This window comes from Amblyomma mixtum, chromosome 9 (assembly GCF_055824585.1).
Source record: "Amblyomma mixtum isolate Tamu chromosome 9, ASM5582458v1, whole genome shotgun sequence".
NCBI lineage: Eukaryota > Metazoa > Arthropoda > Arachnida > Ixodida > Ixodidae > Amblyomma > Amblyomma mixtum.
Window position 1 is genome coordinate 7,462,483 of NC_143020.1, and position 14,659 is coordinate 7,477,141.

Here is a 14,659-nt window from a genome sequence, read left to right on the forward strand (position 1 = left end):
GCAGGAGTAACCCAGCTGCTTTCCCATAATTCTCGTACCAGGTGTTCAATCATTCCCTACATTTTTTCTGTGTTCAAGACGGGACAGCCGAACCCCTAAACTGTTCTGTGCTCTTGTGTGCTCAATAGCTTATCGAAGACCTGCATTTTGATTGTGTTTACGCAATGAGTAGCACTTGAGTGTCCTCGCAAACCAGATGCCCCCCCCAATGGGAACAAGTAAGTTTTCACGTTGTGCTCACTGTAATACCCGATGTTTTATGTCCACTCCTAAGGACGAGGATTGCTGCGAAGCACTCGCTCTACGTTAGGTGATTTGAAAACAAAATTGCCCCATACGAACACTGCAAGCCGCCAGCATAACTAAGTTTGTAGCGCCACATACGCAACATATGGAGATGCTCTGTTCCAATCGAAACGGCGGCATGTGGAAGAGTTAACCGGTGAAACTGTTCTAGACTTGGTTTAGACCTCGGACACCATGTTCTTCCGTGGAGTCTACAGGGCCATTCATTAGCCGGTAAATAGTCAGCGAAACATTTATTGTATTTATATTAGCAATGAATTTATTTTATTTTCGTTTAAAAAAATAAAAATAACCTTCCACCTCCCAGCCCTGGCCGACGGAAGCCACTTGCCGCGATTGGTTGCTTGCAGCGTGGAAAGAAGAAAGAGAGAGGAAAACAAGACAGGGAATAGAGAGATGGTGGTATGTGGCGGTGGCCTAGTGGCTTAGGAGGTTATGGCAGGAGTGGAGGAATGAGCGCCAGAAAGGTTGCTGCCATGAACGAAATCTTAAAGTGGCTGCTTCGAAGGAGGAGGCTATATCGAAGACAAAGGAATGGGCAAGGTGATGGTGCTTCCAAGGCCGAATACAGTGCCACAGGGCCAAGCAAATGCTACAGTAGCTTTGTATGATTCTTGCTCTATGTCGGTAAGCCGAGCTCTACTAATTTCTTTGATCCTGTCTAGTTGTTATGTTTCAACTATATAAAATTACTGATACTTATATTCTATTACACTAATAAAAAAATGGAAACATTCTCCAGCGCTTTCCTCGGTTTCATTGACTGATGCCTTCCTGAATATGTAGTACATTACGAGCTTCTCAATTTTCCTACAGCTGTATGCGGTATATTTGTGTGTGTTCGAGTGCGTACGTGTGTGTCTGGTATTTGTGCCACTGTCTCAGAATAGTAAGGCAACATGATACTAGCACATTCCTAGGCGAGATATTCAAGCAGAACATGAAACAAGGAGGAGGAAACAAGACACCAAGAGCAGCGTGTACACAAATTATTATAAATCTGGGAAGTATTCAAGGCACTGCAGCGGCTGGTATGGAAATACACTGGTCTCTCTTCGAAGAGAAGAACTGCCTCAGTGAGCTATACTCTATGTAACATATTGAACCGCAAAAATAGCGGCCTGTGGCACTGAAGAAAAGCGCAAAGAAAAGAGCGCTTGAGAGTATATTTCATTGTGCGGAGGCAGAAAACCGTTTTCTCAGAACTCGGTGGTATTGGACGAGATTGATCAATGAAAGTGAACGTCTTGCATAATCAACAGAAGGGGCGTGCTATCGTTTGCTCATACACGATTGAAATGGCTCGACGCGGAGAAATCTCCTTGTTTATTAACGCGACCACATTCATTGAAAGTCTACAAGCTAAAGAACAAGTAGAGCGTATGAATAGTTAATTTGCGTTCATTCAATTCAGTGCATTGTATTATATTTTCGAACGCACGATGAACAAGGGAACGTAGTAACGTGCGCAAATGGTGTAGATATTTTTTTGGCTCCAGATATTTACATGATTTGCTATTTTATTAGATAATGGGAACCACACAAAAATTAGCTGTGGCTTAGCTCTGGTTAAGCCTGAGTGATTGCGAAAGCAGTAGCTCCCTGGGTGCGCTTGGCTCTGCTGGTGGTTTGGCATGGCTTCGCCTTTTGTGCAACTAAAGGAATTACTCTGGATACAACGTGGTTTCTACTGTTTGTTTATTCCAATGAACACGCTTTGGTGGTCCATAAAGTAGTGACTCTTGGTCTGAACACTGGTAATTACTCTTGTTCTTCCAGTCGTTGAGTCATAATGTCGCCTCCTCGGTTCACCACAACGTTCTGCTGATGATGATGATGTCCTCCGGCTGAATGGCACATCACCACGGCGGGGGATTGGCCAGGGTGCATAGCGGATACAAACGCACTCACGTTCTGCTTCTCCTCTGCATACTTCTTTTTTCTTTCATCAAGCCGTTCTTCTCTCCGGTCCGGTGGCTCTTCTACACGGCGCTTTCTTCTGTGGTAATTATATCGCTCTGCACTACTCATAGACTATTCTTCGGCCTTCAGAGAGTCCATGAAACTACTCTCGCTCACTGAACTTGTATAACGCCGCCGGGCTCGCCATTCTGCGGCATAGGAGCGTTGCCAAGCGCTCTTGATTTTCTTTATCTGTCTCCTCGGCACGGCGATGGCGTTTGCGCGCAGCACGTCACTCGAGCGACGCCTAGTACAACTCCTCAGACATGACTAAGCGGAGCGCGCCTGCAGCGCCCCGTTTATCCTATCCTAGCGAGCGCCCTTACAAGGCGGGCCGAGGAGGCCGTCACGTGGTAGCCGCCGCGCCGAGCGAAGGAACGACTACGGCCGAACAGACGAGTTGGGGCCCCTGCTCTCCTCTGGTCGTGACGTCACGCTGTCACGTGGTCGTGCGCCGTAGCTGCACCGGAGCGAAGGAACGACCTCCACCGACGGCAGAAAAGTGCTAGCAGTATTGCTTTCGCAATAAAAATAAATAAATATACTGTGTTTAAACGCAGGCATTGCACTAAAAGTGTAAACAGAACAATAACTTCAGGACATTAATGGAGTGGTGGCGTAAAACGAAAATGGGAGGACTTGTAGGCGGCAGCTAATATATGCTGCACTTTAACAGCGTCCATTTCCCAGAAACAAGGTTGCGCACGTGGTAACGCATTTATGGCTGCCATAAGCCGCCGTGTTGCACATCGTATTGCTTTATGGGATACTGCTGTAGCTATATTAATCCCTTTTCTTCTGCTGTCATTCGTGGAGTCACGACCAAAACACTGTGTCGATATTTTAGTTTGTATACAGCGTGCAATGTATACATATACTCGGCGCTGCAGCTGCACGAGAAGAAACTGTTACGGGGAGGCAGACATAGCTGAAGTGGAGATACGACGCTGCTCCGGCGATCCCAAATATATTAGATATTTTTTTAGCAGTAACGGGCTTCGTACTGACAGGAACATTAGAACGCCTCTCTCTTCAACGCATGTGCATTTTTAAAGCCACCTTGTTCCCCGAAGAGCTGCGTCCTTTCGCTGCCCGATGCATATATTTGCCCGATGCATATAGCCTTTGGTTGCCACATGGGTTTAGAAATATCATGGACATCAAGCTGCATGAAAACGCATTCTAAGCTGTAAGCTCCTCATGGGCCGAAGCTACAAGATGCGAAGCGCATAAACGGGGGCGCGCAATCCGTTAATGTTTATAGCGCGCCTCGGGCGAAGTCGTCAACGAGAGGTAAGAACGTTAGTCTAGCACGCGCGCAGTAGAAGCAATCTTCCTGCTTGACAGGCGCAAAGCCCTGCAGCGTCCGTCTATTGATGGTATAAATTGACATTTTTTAGCGCACATGCCACATTCGCGGTCTTCCGTATGTTTGAAACTCTATGTCAAACCCAGAGTCGGAACATCAATTCATAAAGATTAAAAGCTACATGCCTACAGGCACCACATCTTTTCGAATTCTCTTTGCGCTAAAGCTTAGAGAGTTTTTGCTTAGACTGGTGTGAAGGGCTGGCGCATGAAGCCGCTTATGCTTCACGCCTGCAAACGAGTAATGTTCTCCCATCCATGGTTGCTTGTTAGAAAATTCTTTGAAGAAAATCGGTCGAATACTACACTTCCAGTTACCAGATTGCACGTGCCCATGTAAGAGCGGTACGCACTGCAGTCGTTGCGAGTATTATTCCTCAAAAAGACTGTCCAGGTAGATTCCTAGAGCACCATTACAATCGATCCAAGTGAGCTAAAGGCGTTGATTGAGATGTATATGATTGAAATACTTAGTTCACTTACGTCTTGTGCGTGCTGTTGCCTGAAATGTTGCGGATCATCTTCATAGGGCACAGCAGCTGAAATGCGGCTCCTTGCAGCTAGTATAGAGCAGTATATTAGGATAGCGAGCATACTTTGATCTTTTACGCTTTAATGCGGCGCGAAATGCTCTGCAGTAAGTGGCGGAGAGAGAGACTTTAATGAACAAAGGAGAAATCATGTGCATTTGGAACCTTTTATACAATAGGGTCCTCATTTTTCAGTACACTCTTCTAAGTGACGCGTAAAAAATTTTGAGGAATGATGGCTTTCCGAGAGCCAAGGCCGTAGGTCTATGAACATCATTTCGCTAATGTAGATGACATGGCAGATGTTGTTTTGGTCCCCAGCCTGGCTCTGTGGCGCTATATTTTAGACACGCGCATACATGTTATAAATGGCTATTCATATGCGTTATCCAGTCACCGCCTAAGGCACAGCTCAAGTAGTTGTGTTTAACAAAGGTCAGTCTCAATTATGCATACGCTATCATTCTGTTTGTTGAAATGATCAGAATTGCCTTCTGATTAGTCATTCACCAAACTCTCACTGAAATATTTTTCATTCTGAGTCTTAATAAATACTGTGACTATACCACCAAGTGTACAAGTTTCAGAGAAACCAATTATCGAACCAGGGTATGCTTTTTAAACAATAATGAATCTCAACAATGCAAATTAAAAAGGCTCATTTCATTCAGGCTGCCTGTTGTCCCTGAATTTTACTTGATGGTGAGGCTAGCTTTGTGAACAACTTTCTGTAGGTTAATTTTTAAGAAGTGTTCGCATTTAAATAAATGAGCCTCAAATAAAAATTGATGGCAATCTGGATCCTAGAATGCTGAGTGGTAATTTGGTTTCGCGCTCCTGCATGTTGTCCTAAATAACGCGTATCTAGTATTCTGTTCTCATTGTGAAAAAAAAAAATTCAAAATGTGAGCCACATTGAAATACGTTAGGCAGCAACTATAATAAGGGGGCAGAAAGGCCAGCTCCTAATTCGCAAAGCTCTTGTGACAATTGGCTTTTCTCTGTTTCAAAAACATAGGTGTATTCTACCTCTAGCTCCTTGCTAATTTAGTGTACGCCATTTTCTTCTTTTTTTTTCACTCTTCGGTGCCGAAAGGTTGGCGGAACTTTTTTGCAACATATCCTGTCAAAGGTGAAGAATTTGCGATGTGGTGGTTTATCTACAGCTATCAAGAAAAATGCTAAAGCCTGTGCGCAACAATGCTTGAGAGGGTTATAGGCGCTCAAATGAAACGTCAGCACAACTCAATAAACCAAGTTCTCAGTGAAGCACTTTTCGCTCCTTTGGAATATAATTTTCGGTAAGCTTCTGAGAAACGTTTTAAAAGCTTTGGTTGCATTACATTGTTGCACGAGCAGGAAAAGAGGCATTGTTACTAAATATCTCGCCCTGAGGCCGCAGATTTTCGCGTGGTCAACATGCAAAGCGTTAAAACCTTTCAGATGTACAGAGGGCAAAATGCTTGCCTAGAACACGTTCTGGGTGTGTTTCGATCTGAACACGCGATATCTAACAATCGCATTTGGTTAGAAATGGTCTGGATGTAAGCATATGCAGCTAAACTCATAGGATTGCATCTTCATTACTTGCTTTCCTGGTCCCGGCGGTTTTTGGATTTGCGAAACGCACATTTCGGTCGTTGTAGACATGGGTTTTGCCCTCTGTACTGAAAGGTGCAGTGTCCAGCGTTTTTGTGCGTAAGAAATATTCCGACGCACTCTTCAGTTCTCATTGTAAAAATTCAAGGCGGCACTTAAGACAACTTACGTGTGGTAGTACGAGAACATCTGTGCTTGTATTACGGCACCACCCGCTGGGGCAGCGTCGTAAATTGGTTGGCGTTACGACACACCAAGCAAGCAGTAAACGTACCGGAAACGTAATTTTGTACTCGGTAAATTGCGTGATCTGTATTTTATATGCTCAAGATTAGTCAAGTACGCTTCTAAGTCAACTCTGCATTTACTAGACGCGCCTTCATTTAACTGCAAACAGCGAACCGTCATGGCTCACAAAAATATTCTGTTACATGCACGAGCGGCGCATTTTACGAACTCTCTTTAGTGCTACATGTCCCGGCAAGCCAAAATACACAGAGCGATATATTGTTGTAGGAAAGAGCATACAGATTGTCTTCGTACAACCGTTTCCTCGAAATCGAAATCAAGAACTCAGGGGAAGAAATGAACAAGTAGCAGACGAATAGACAGATACACCTCATGCATGGGTCCCCACAAGCACGGACGATGAGAAACATTAGAACACACAATTATGCTTCGTAAAGCATGAACTATATTTACTACCAGGAATGCACGCATTACTGGGTGTATAGTGTTCCGGAAACACATGAAAGGTGAAACCACCTGTCGAGCATACAGGTCGACTGAACCGAGGCCACCAGCGCTTAGAGGCCAAGAAAGGTTATCACGCCGCACTGATTAAAAATATGAATCCCGCCCAAAGCCTGCGAAAAATTAGTGGGAACGTGTGATATAAAGTCTTGTGCACTGAATAACATATATTTGTATCAAAGCAATAAACTGACACAATGCCAGTTAGAACGTGGCTAGAGAAAAAGGGCATTTTAGTGTCTACGGTGAACTGTCGCTTTATGATCCTCCTGAAACGATTGAGCATTGTTCCAATTATTGTAAACATACAATACTCTTCTGGGACATCATGCAACGGACATTAAAAAAAAGAATTTGACGCCGCATTCTCTATGATTTCTCACTGCACTACCATTTGTTGATGAAGCTTTAGATAGGTTCTTTTAGTTCGATTACACAGCCTGTGGAAAACACGCATGTGGACCGAAATTGTGAATCTGTTGTTTCTGCAAAAGGCCACTTCTATAGAATTATTGTACACCTAAAAGAATTGCATGCCCAAAATAAGTTTTAACTGGAGTAGCACTCACTCTTAGTGCTGTGTTGTTCATTGCTTTTTTCTAGTTCTTTGTTGCATAGATGTGTCGTGGTGGTTGTGTTATAATGTATTAGCTATGTTTTTCTAATTGACTCCTTTCCCGTGATTTTTATGGATTAGTTATGCGCCCTGCATTGACTCTTCTCTCGTGCTTCATTGCTTATATGTGTGGACGAACCACTGTTTTCTTAATATTTGTTGATAGATCCCCTATTGAAAAAACTCTGCGTGAGTTTGCACGAGAACAGTGATTTTTGTACGATCACGTTCATTTTGCACACGAATGCGCAGAAATTGTGCGTTACCTGTACGCATTCTGTGCGTCCTGTGTGTACATATGCGCGTACTGTGAGCTGATAGACGTTCACGCACACTCTTTGCGTGTAAAAAATCGTGGACTCTCGTGGAGAACTCTCTGTACGTGGACATCTGCGTGCTGAGAGGGGCTTGCCGAAGCTGTGCGTGCTTATGTGCATACTGAGCAAGCTCAGTGAGGCTGCGTGTGGCCATGTGTGCGTTTGCTTGCTTAGTAGCAACTTGTCGAGACTGTAAAGGCCCATTTAGAGTGAAAGCAAACAAAGTTCGAGCATTCAGTTAATGATTACTTCTCAATAATGAGCAATAAGCTCACGTTTTGCTGTTTTATAATTTTCGTCTTGGCGTAAGTACCCATTAATCATTTTCAACTTCAGCAAACAAATAACCAAAAAATTATCTTTTAGTGCAAAATGGTTCCCTTCGATACTGCAGGGACCTGTACATGACAACATGCACACTGAGCAAGAACTTGTCAACATTGCAAGTTCATTGTAAAATAATGTAAAAAACAAGCTGCTAATGACTCTTACAGCATCCTTCAGTTCTTCCTTTAACCAATTCTGAAAGTTACAGACATCTTATAGATGCATGATGAAAGCCATCCAGAGCACTTATGTTGTTGCCCGTCATGCAGACAGCCATATTTCGAAATCAGAAGCAACACAACCATTTGTTGCTTGCACTCGAAAGGAGTCAATCAATGGAATAACTCTGAAAGGGCAACAGTGTTTGTTAGGTGCAACAAACAAGCTTGGGGATATAATCAGGTTCAATCAAACATGACGTGCAGAAAGCGAATTGTGAGCTGTAACAGGAATGTTACGAGGCAATTTCCAAAACCATTTCCAAAGTAATTTCCAAAGTCATTAGCATAAATTTACATACACATAAAAAGGCCATGTAAGCCTACACAAAAAGACAGTTTTGAATTCACAGTTGGTGTCAAAAGTTCAGAAATTAGTGCCCTCTTTCAATTTCAGTGACAAATCACAGATCGATTAATTAATTCCCAGTATGGCTCCAGAACAAATCCAATGAATCTCAAATGTGCGAAGTATATATACCACACATGTTGCCTGATTAGCACCAGCATTGCATGATGCATGACGAAGTATCACACTCTTCATTCTTCTTCAATCTGTTTTGAAATTTGCACTACCACAAAGACCATCTGGATGGACTATGATTCCATCATATTGCTGAGAGCACATTCGGAGACCAAGAGCAACACAACAGTGTGCTGCACATGAGTGGATATAATGCACTGGGACAACTGTGCACAGTAAGGAACGCTTGTAAGGCGTCAGGTATTTGCTTGGGGAATGTAATCAAGTTCAGTCATGTTTCATGTGTAGAAAGGAAGATAAAAGTTGTAGCAGAACTATGAAATCCAACATCCAATACTGAACTTCCCCAGGTGATCTACACACACATAAAAAGCACGAAAGGATAAGCTCAGCGGTACTGTTAAGTTTGATGCCCTTTGAGGTTTGACTTGCGCGTCTGTATGCAACCATCAGATACCATCTTGAAGTTACCAGAATGCCCAAAACAACTTTGTTGAACTGTTCTACTCTAAACTGAAATACTTTTCCTTAAACATTTTTTTTTGCGACATGCTGTGTAGCTAATTATAAAATAAAGAAAAGAAGCTGATAAAATTTTCTCATCTCAAACGTACTGATAAGTACACAAATCTGAGTGCTTTCAAGAGAGGTGACGCACCCGGTATTCAGTGTCCAGAAGCATACATAATGCTGCAGAATCCTATAGCAAGAACATTTCTTTTAGTTGACAGATGGCTATGTCTGGTTACAAAGTCAATACCATGTAAAGCGCATATCCTAACCTGCAATTACATGAAGCTGCACGTGCTTCATAGGCTGTAACTCCGCCAATAACTGCTACATATTTCCCACCTCTAGCACGAGTGCGGAATCAATATACAGCATGGAAACAGCAGTTTTGTTGCTTTAGCTTCTTTACTATGCTGTTTAGGAAAGAGACGAGTTGAAATATTTGCATGGGCAGTTCTCGGTTGAAGTAACGTAAAAAACATCCGCACTCCTTTCTGCTGAAGCGACTGGTGGACCACTTTTGCATGTCGCATCTCGTATGACTTGCTAAGGGTCCAGCTGACACACGCACTTCGTCAAACCTTCACACAAAACACTCTTCGCTTTTGCTATAAGCTCCGGCCACAGGCAGTAAGTGTCCCGTCACCGTTCACATCGCAAAAGAAGGCAGCGCTCGCAGGCGGTCAGTTTGAGCTGACAGCGATAGGCGTTGCAGGCACACCGCCGAATAAGTTTCCAAGGAAGCCACACTGTAGAAGGGCGCCGTCTTGTAATCGAAACACACCACAGAAACAATGGCCACTGTCGCTGCTTATGAGCCAGGCATTTTTGCAACGAAGTTAGCAGTGCAATAGGCCGAAAGGTGCGACTCATCAAACGACGGCACCGCACTGCTGACCTCATTATCGTTGTCGACCAGACATCCATAACACATATGCCCCGACGGATCGCTTAATTGGGAGCTGCTACCACTCTTGGATGAGAGCGCGCCCACCGGCAGCACACACCGGTAATCCTTCTTCTTTTGCGATTCCAGCACAGTAACAGCGGCGCGCAAGAACGCCCAGCAGCAGCACAAGAAAACAAGCGAAGCTCACGGCGGTGATCTCAGAAACCATGCAGCATGTCGGATAGGCTTTGGATTTGACGCGCTAGACCATGCCCACTCACGCACGCACGCACGCACGCACGAATGTACCGACACGCATATTAATGCGTCCATGCGTCACAAATTTCTCAAGTTTTTAATGCTAATATGTGCACAAGAACTTAATTATTTTTGTAACGAAAGTTTCATTTGGTTTTAGTCCTTTGCTATCGCACTGCCCAAAAGCATAGAGCCCGAAAGAGACGACCTGGAGGAATGCCTGGAGGCGATGCCTTTCTAAACGGGCCGAAGGAAGCCGGAACTGGCCGAAGCGCTAGCCAACGAACGCAGCGTCTGGGGAGGGACAGCATGGCGGTCAGCGTTACTACGTTTGTCGTGGTCCTTTGTGGTGCCGAGGGCATGAACCATCGCTGGAATGAGCATTTGTCACTCTTCCGATATGTGATGTGCCGACAGCAGTGAAATTCGCTGGTGCGATGTACGAAAACGTGGTAATGTGCTGAGTAAACCTGTGTTTATAGCGGGCTCAGCGGGCTCGACGGATAGCGCGTCGTCCTTTGCGCGCCTTCACTGGAAACGCTATGCTGACGGTGGGGCTCATTTCCTCCATGGCGCAGCAGCTGGTGGGAGACCACTACCCGGGTGACATCTCGCATCTTGGGGGTAAGTTAATTTTCTTCGAACCTGTTCATTATTTCAAAGCCTTTGCGCACAACTGGCCACGTCAACACAGCTAGTACAGAGACGCGAAGACGCAGTGCCTATCGCGGCAGCACGCAGCGCTGAAAGGTTGTTTGCTGGCGGCACACGGGCATGAATGCGCGTGTAGTGTCAGTGGTCACACGGTCATGGTCAGTATGCCATGCAAATATGCACAGCTGATCCGATCGCGGGGTGCACGATATCGGCGCCGTACTGCCGCCCTACTGCCATTCATCTCTCGCCGAGAATGGAATATGTGCCCATCAATAGTTCTTCGGCCCGGGCTTTACATTCTCGCCGCATTTTACGCTGTAATTGAAGTAACAGCGCTCGAGCAGTTTAACTACGTAGACTGCGATTCAGCTGTATGCGTTAGGATTGAGCTTCCTCCTCTTTCACTTGTATTTCACTTGTACTTTTATAAATTGTGTATTTAAAGTACGAAGCTGCATATGATCCAGCTGCGTTCGTACTTATAGTCGAGCCTTGAATAGCAGAGCGGTGAGATAAAAACAAATTGCTCTGAAGTTTTCCGCTTCTATTTTGGCATTCGCTTTTTCATACTTTGGCTCGGAGCTGAAATGGTACAAACAACTGCAAAATGCACACAGGTGTCCTAGCTCCATTTGCCCTAAATCCCGAAGTTGCAGTGAAATTTAAGGGTAATTGAGCCTTTAATAGGTACGAAGAATAAACTTGATTGTTTCATGATTATAACCAATGGCGCAAATAAATCTGACTTCGACTTAAATATGCTGAGGTACCTCTCCAATACCTTATTTGATGTTAAAGGAAAAAGTGTGGTTTTTCTGCAATTGGCACTATTAATTCATCATACCTGTGAGAATGTGAAATCAGTGCTAATCATGCCAGATTTCAAATTGAGGGACGCATGCAGAATTTGAAGCAAACCAGCCTTCTACTGAAAATATCGTTCTGCTGTGGTCTGTTCTTTTGAATGGTGGCATGTATTGTAGAAACGATGCTGGATATCGATATGCAAATGATGTCTCGTCTGAGGCTAGCTTGTGAATGACTGCCGTGGTTATGAATTTCTTGTTGCCTGGCCCACTTCGAAATGTGGTTAAACAGTTGTGTTCCATTCTGCGACCGGCTCCTTTTTGTGCCTTGCACTTTGCCTTACATGCTTGATTCTAGTCCATTTTTTGCACTGTGCTGCTGTTAAATGTGTCTTTTTACCTTGCAGCAATCTCCACATAGCTTTACCAGCAATGCCTCTTCCAAGCTCTCCAGTATGGCTGTGCCAGCCTTTCACTTGGTGCTAGGATGCCCAGCAAGCAAGGAGGCTTTTGAGGTAAGCACTGAAGACATCTTCCGACACAAGTAGCTTTTATTTTCCTAGTCCACTGCTACTTGTGTGACCCCTCGTTATGTTGATTTTCGCAAGTTAGGTTGCCTATTAAGGGCTCTCTTTTGTTTTTCACCTGCTGCTGTGGCCTACTGCATTGGTGTTCGGCTACTGAGCCCAAAGACGCGGGATTGAATTGTGGTGGCTTCGTTTCGACAAGGCGAAATGCATATTTGCTCGTGTGTTATGCAATGTCAGTGCATGTTAAAGAATCTTTGGTGGTCGAAATTTATGCACAGCCCTCCTCTATGAATAGAGCTATTGTTCAACTTTGAGGCATTAAAGGGACACTGATGGCAAGCTGAAGTTGACCTGTGATGATGAAGTTCTGCATCCTAACCACAATGACGACACTTTTTCTGAAAGTGGAGCTTTATAAGCCAGAGAAAGCAAAACATACAATTTTCATCAGCACCGGCTGATTTCGGAAGTAAATTGCGATGCGCTGACTCCGTTTTTTTTTGGCACAGATTCCAGAGGCTAGGCTGAACTGCCATTCACCTCAGAACGGTTATCATGGAGTCCTTTGTGTAGACTTCATGAGTTCAAATCGAGTGGCGGGAAAATTTTTAAATGTAATTTTTGCGCCAATCATTGTGTTGATGGCCTTTGCGCTGCTGTTAAAACCGGGATAGCAGTATGGTATCCCATAAAACTAGGTTCAGGACTTGCAGGAAGTGGTTTATCACATTCCGCTAGCTTGTGCAAGAAACTACTTCAGGGATATGTGCAGGTGTCTTTAATGTGTTCCTGAGTGAGCACTAAGTTGTTAGGGGAAAGGCAGCTTCTAATCTGGCACTACAGTGCCAATGTCGTGAGTGTAAATCATAAGATGACCCATCAGTGTGTACGCCTGATTTCTGTGACACTTCAGTGGTGTATAGAAGTGGTAAACAAATCTGTAAGGTATTTGATGCATATCTCCAAGGCAACGGCTGTATGAGTAGCGAAGCCATTAGTCAATCTTCAACGGAAAGAATTTTCTCTTTTAGATGACGTGCTTGTATATCAGTGACAGTTATTTGTTGTCCTGCCTTTCGCTGGTGTGGGTCATGTGTGGCGCATCTTCATGCGAGCCTTCTTTTCCTTCACAAAAAATTCAATTTATAGTCCAACCTGTTTTCTTCTCTTTTCCTGTGTTGCATCTTTTGGCTGGTTTTAAATCTGTAACTGAGCTCAGACCGTGATAATTACAGCCGGTAAACAGAGCTATTGAATGTGAGCTTGGCATACATGCGTACTGTATGTGTGAAAGTGCAGTTTACAATATTCAGAAATGCTTGATAGCCTTACAAGAATCTAAAATTTTGTTGGAATTCCTATTTGTTCTCTGTTCAAGTGTCAAGAGTTTTTCCGCTTCATCGTGTAATTAGAGCCACTTTGGTACTTAAGCTGAAATCTTTTCTTTAGCCTGCATGTTTCTCACTTTTGGGACAGAAACTTGGAGGCTAATGAAGAGAGTTCAGCTTAAAAGAGCATAGACACCTAATCTTGGTGGCATGTTTTCTTCTCTATAATGGTGCGGAAGACACTACTATGCATGAATCACCATCTGGTATTCACGTGAGACCGCTAAATAATTTATAATCAACTTTTTCTGCCATCCTGTTTCGGTGAACAATTTGACTATGGCTATGACATCAAAGAGAGGTTATAGGTCATGTGAGGCGTGGGAAAACTGCACTTATAATCGCTGCTTCGTCATTTTAATTTGCTACAGCGCTGACGCCAGCATTCCTCAAGAGCCAGAAGTATCAATTGTATTGCAGTTTTTCATGCCTCACGTGACCAATAACCTCGCTTTGACGTCACAGCCATCATTCAGCTGTTGAAACCGAAACAAATACAGCAGGAGAAAGAAATTTGATTATAAATTATTTAGCGGTCATAGGAGGATGCCATGTGGTAATCCGTGTATAATACTTTATGCCTTATTACAAAGAAAAAAACACGTGCCAAACGATAAGGACAGCAAAGTGAGCTATGGAAAGAAAAATGATAAGTCTAACATTAAGAGACCAAAAGGGGGCGGAGTGGGTGAGGGAACAAACGCGGGTTAATAACATGCTACTTGAAATTAAGAGGAAGAAACGGGCCTGTGCGGGGCTTGTAATGGGAAGACAACATAACCGCTGGTCCTTAAGGGTAATGGAGTGGATTCCAAGAGAAGTCAAGCGTAGCAGGGGGCGGCAGAAAGTTAGATGGGCGGATGAGATTAAGAAGTTTGCGGGGATATGGTGGCCACACCTAGCAAAGGACAGGGTTAATGTGGAGACATGGGTGAGTCCTTTGCCCTGCAGTGGGCCTAGTCAGGCTGATGATGATGGTATGTGTCGCACCTGCTGCTTCGTGCTATCAGCTGGCCCATGCTTGGCCGACCAGACTAGCCAAATTTGTGATGTGGGTTTTCTATTGCACCTGCATTTGTGTACACAGAGGACTTGAATGGTAGCAGGCGATGCTGTGCATGTGTTCACGCCACAGCACACA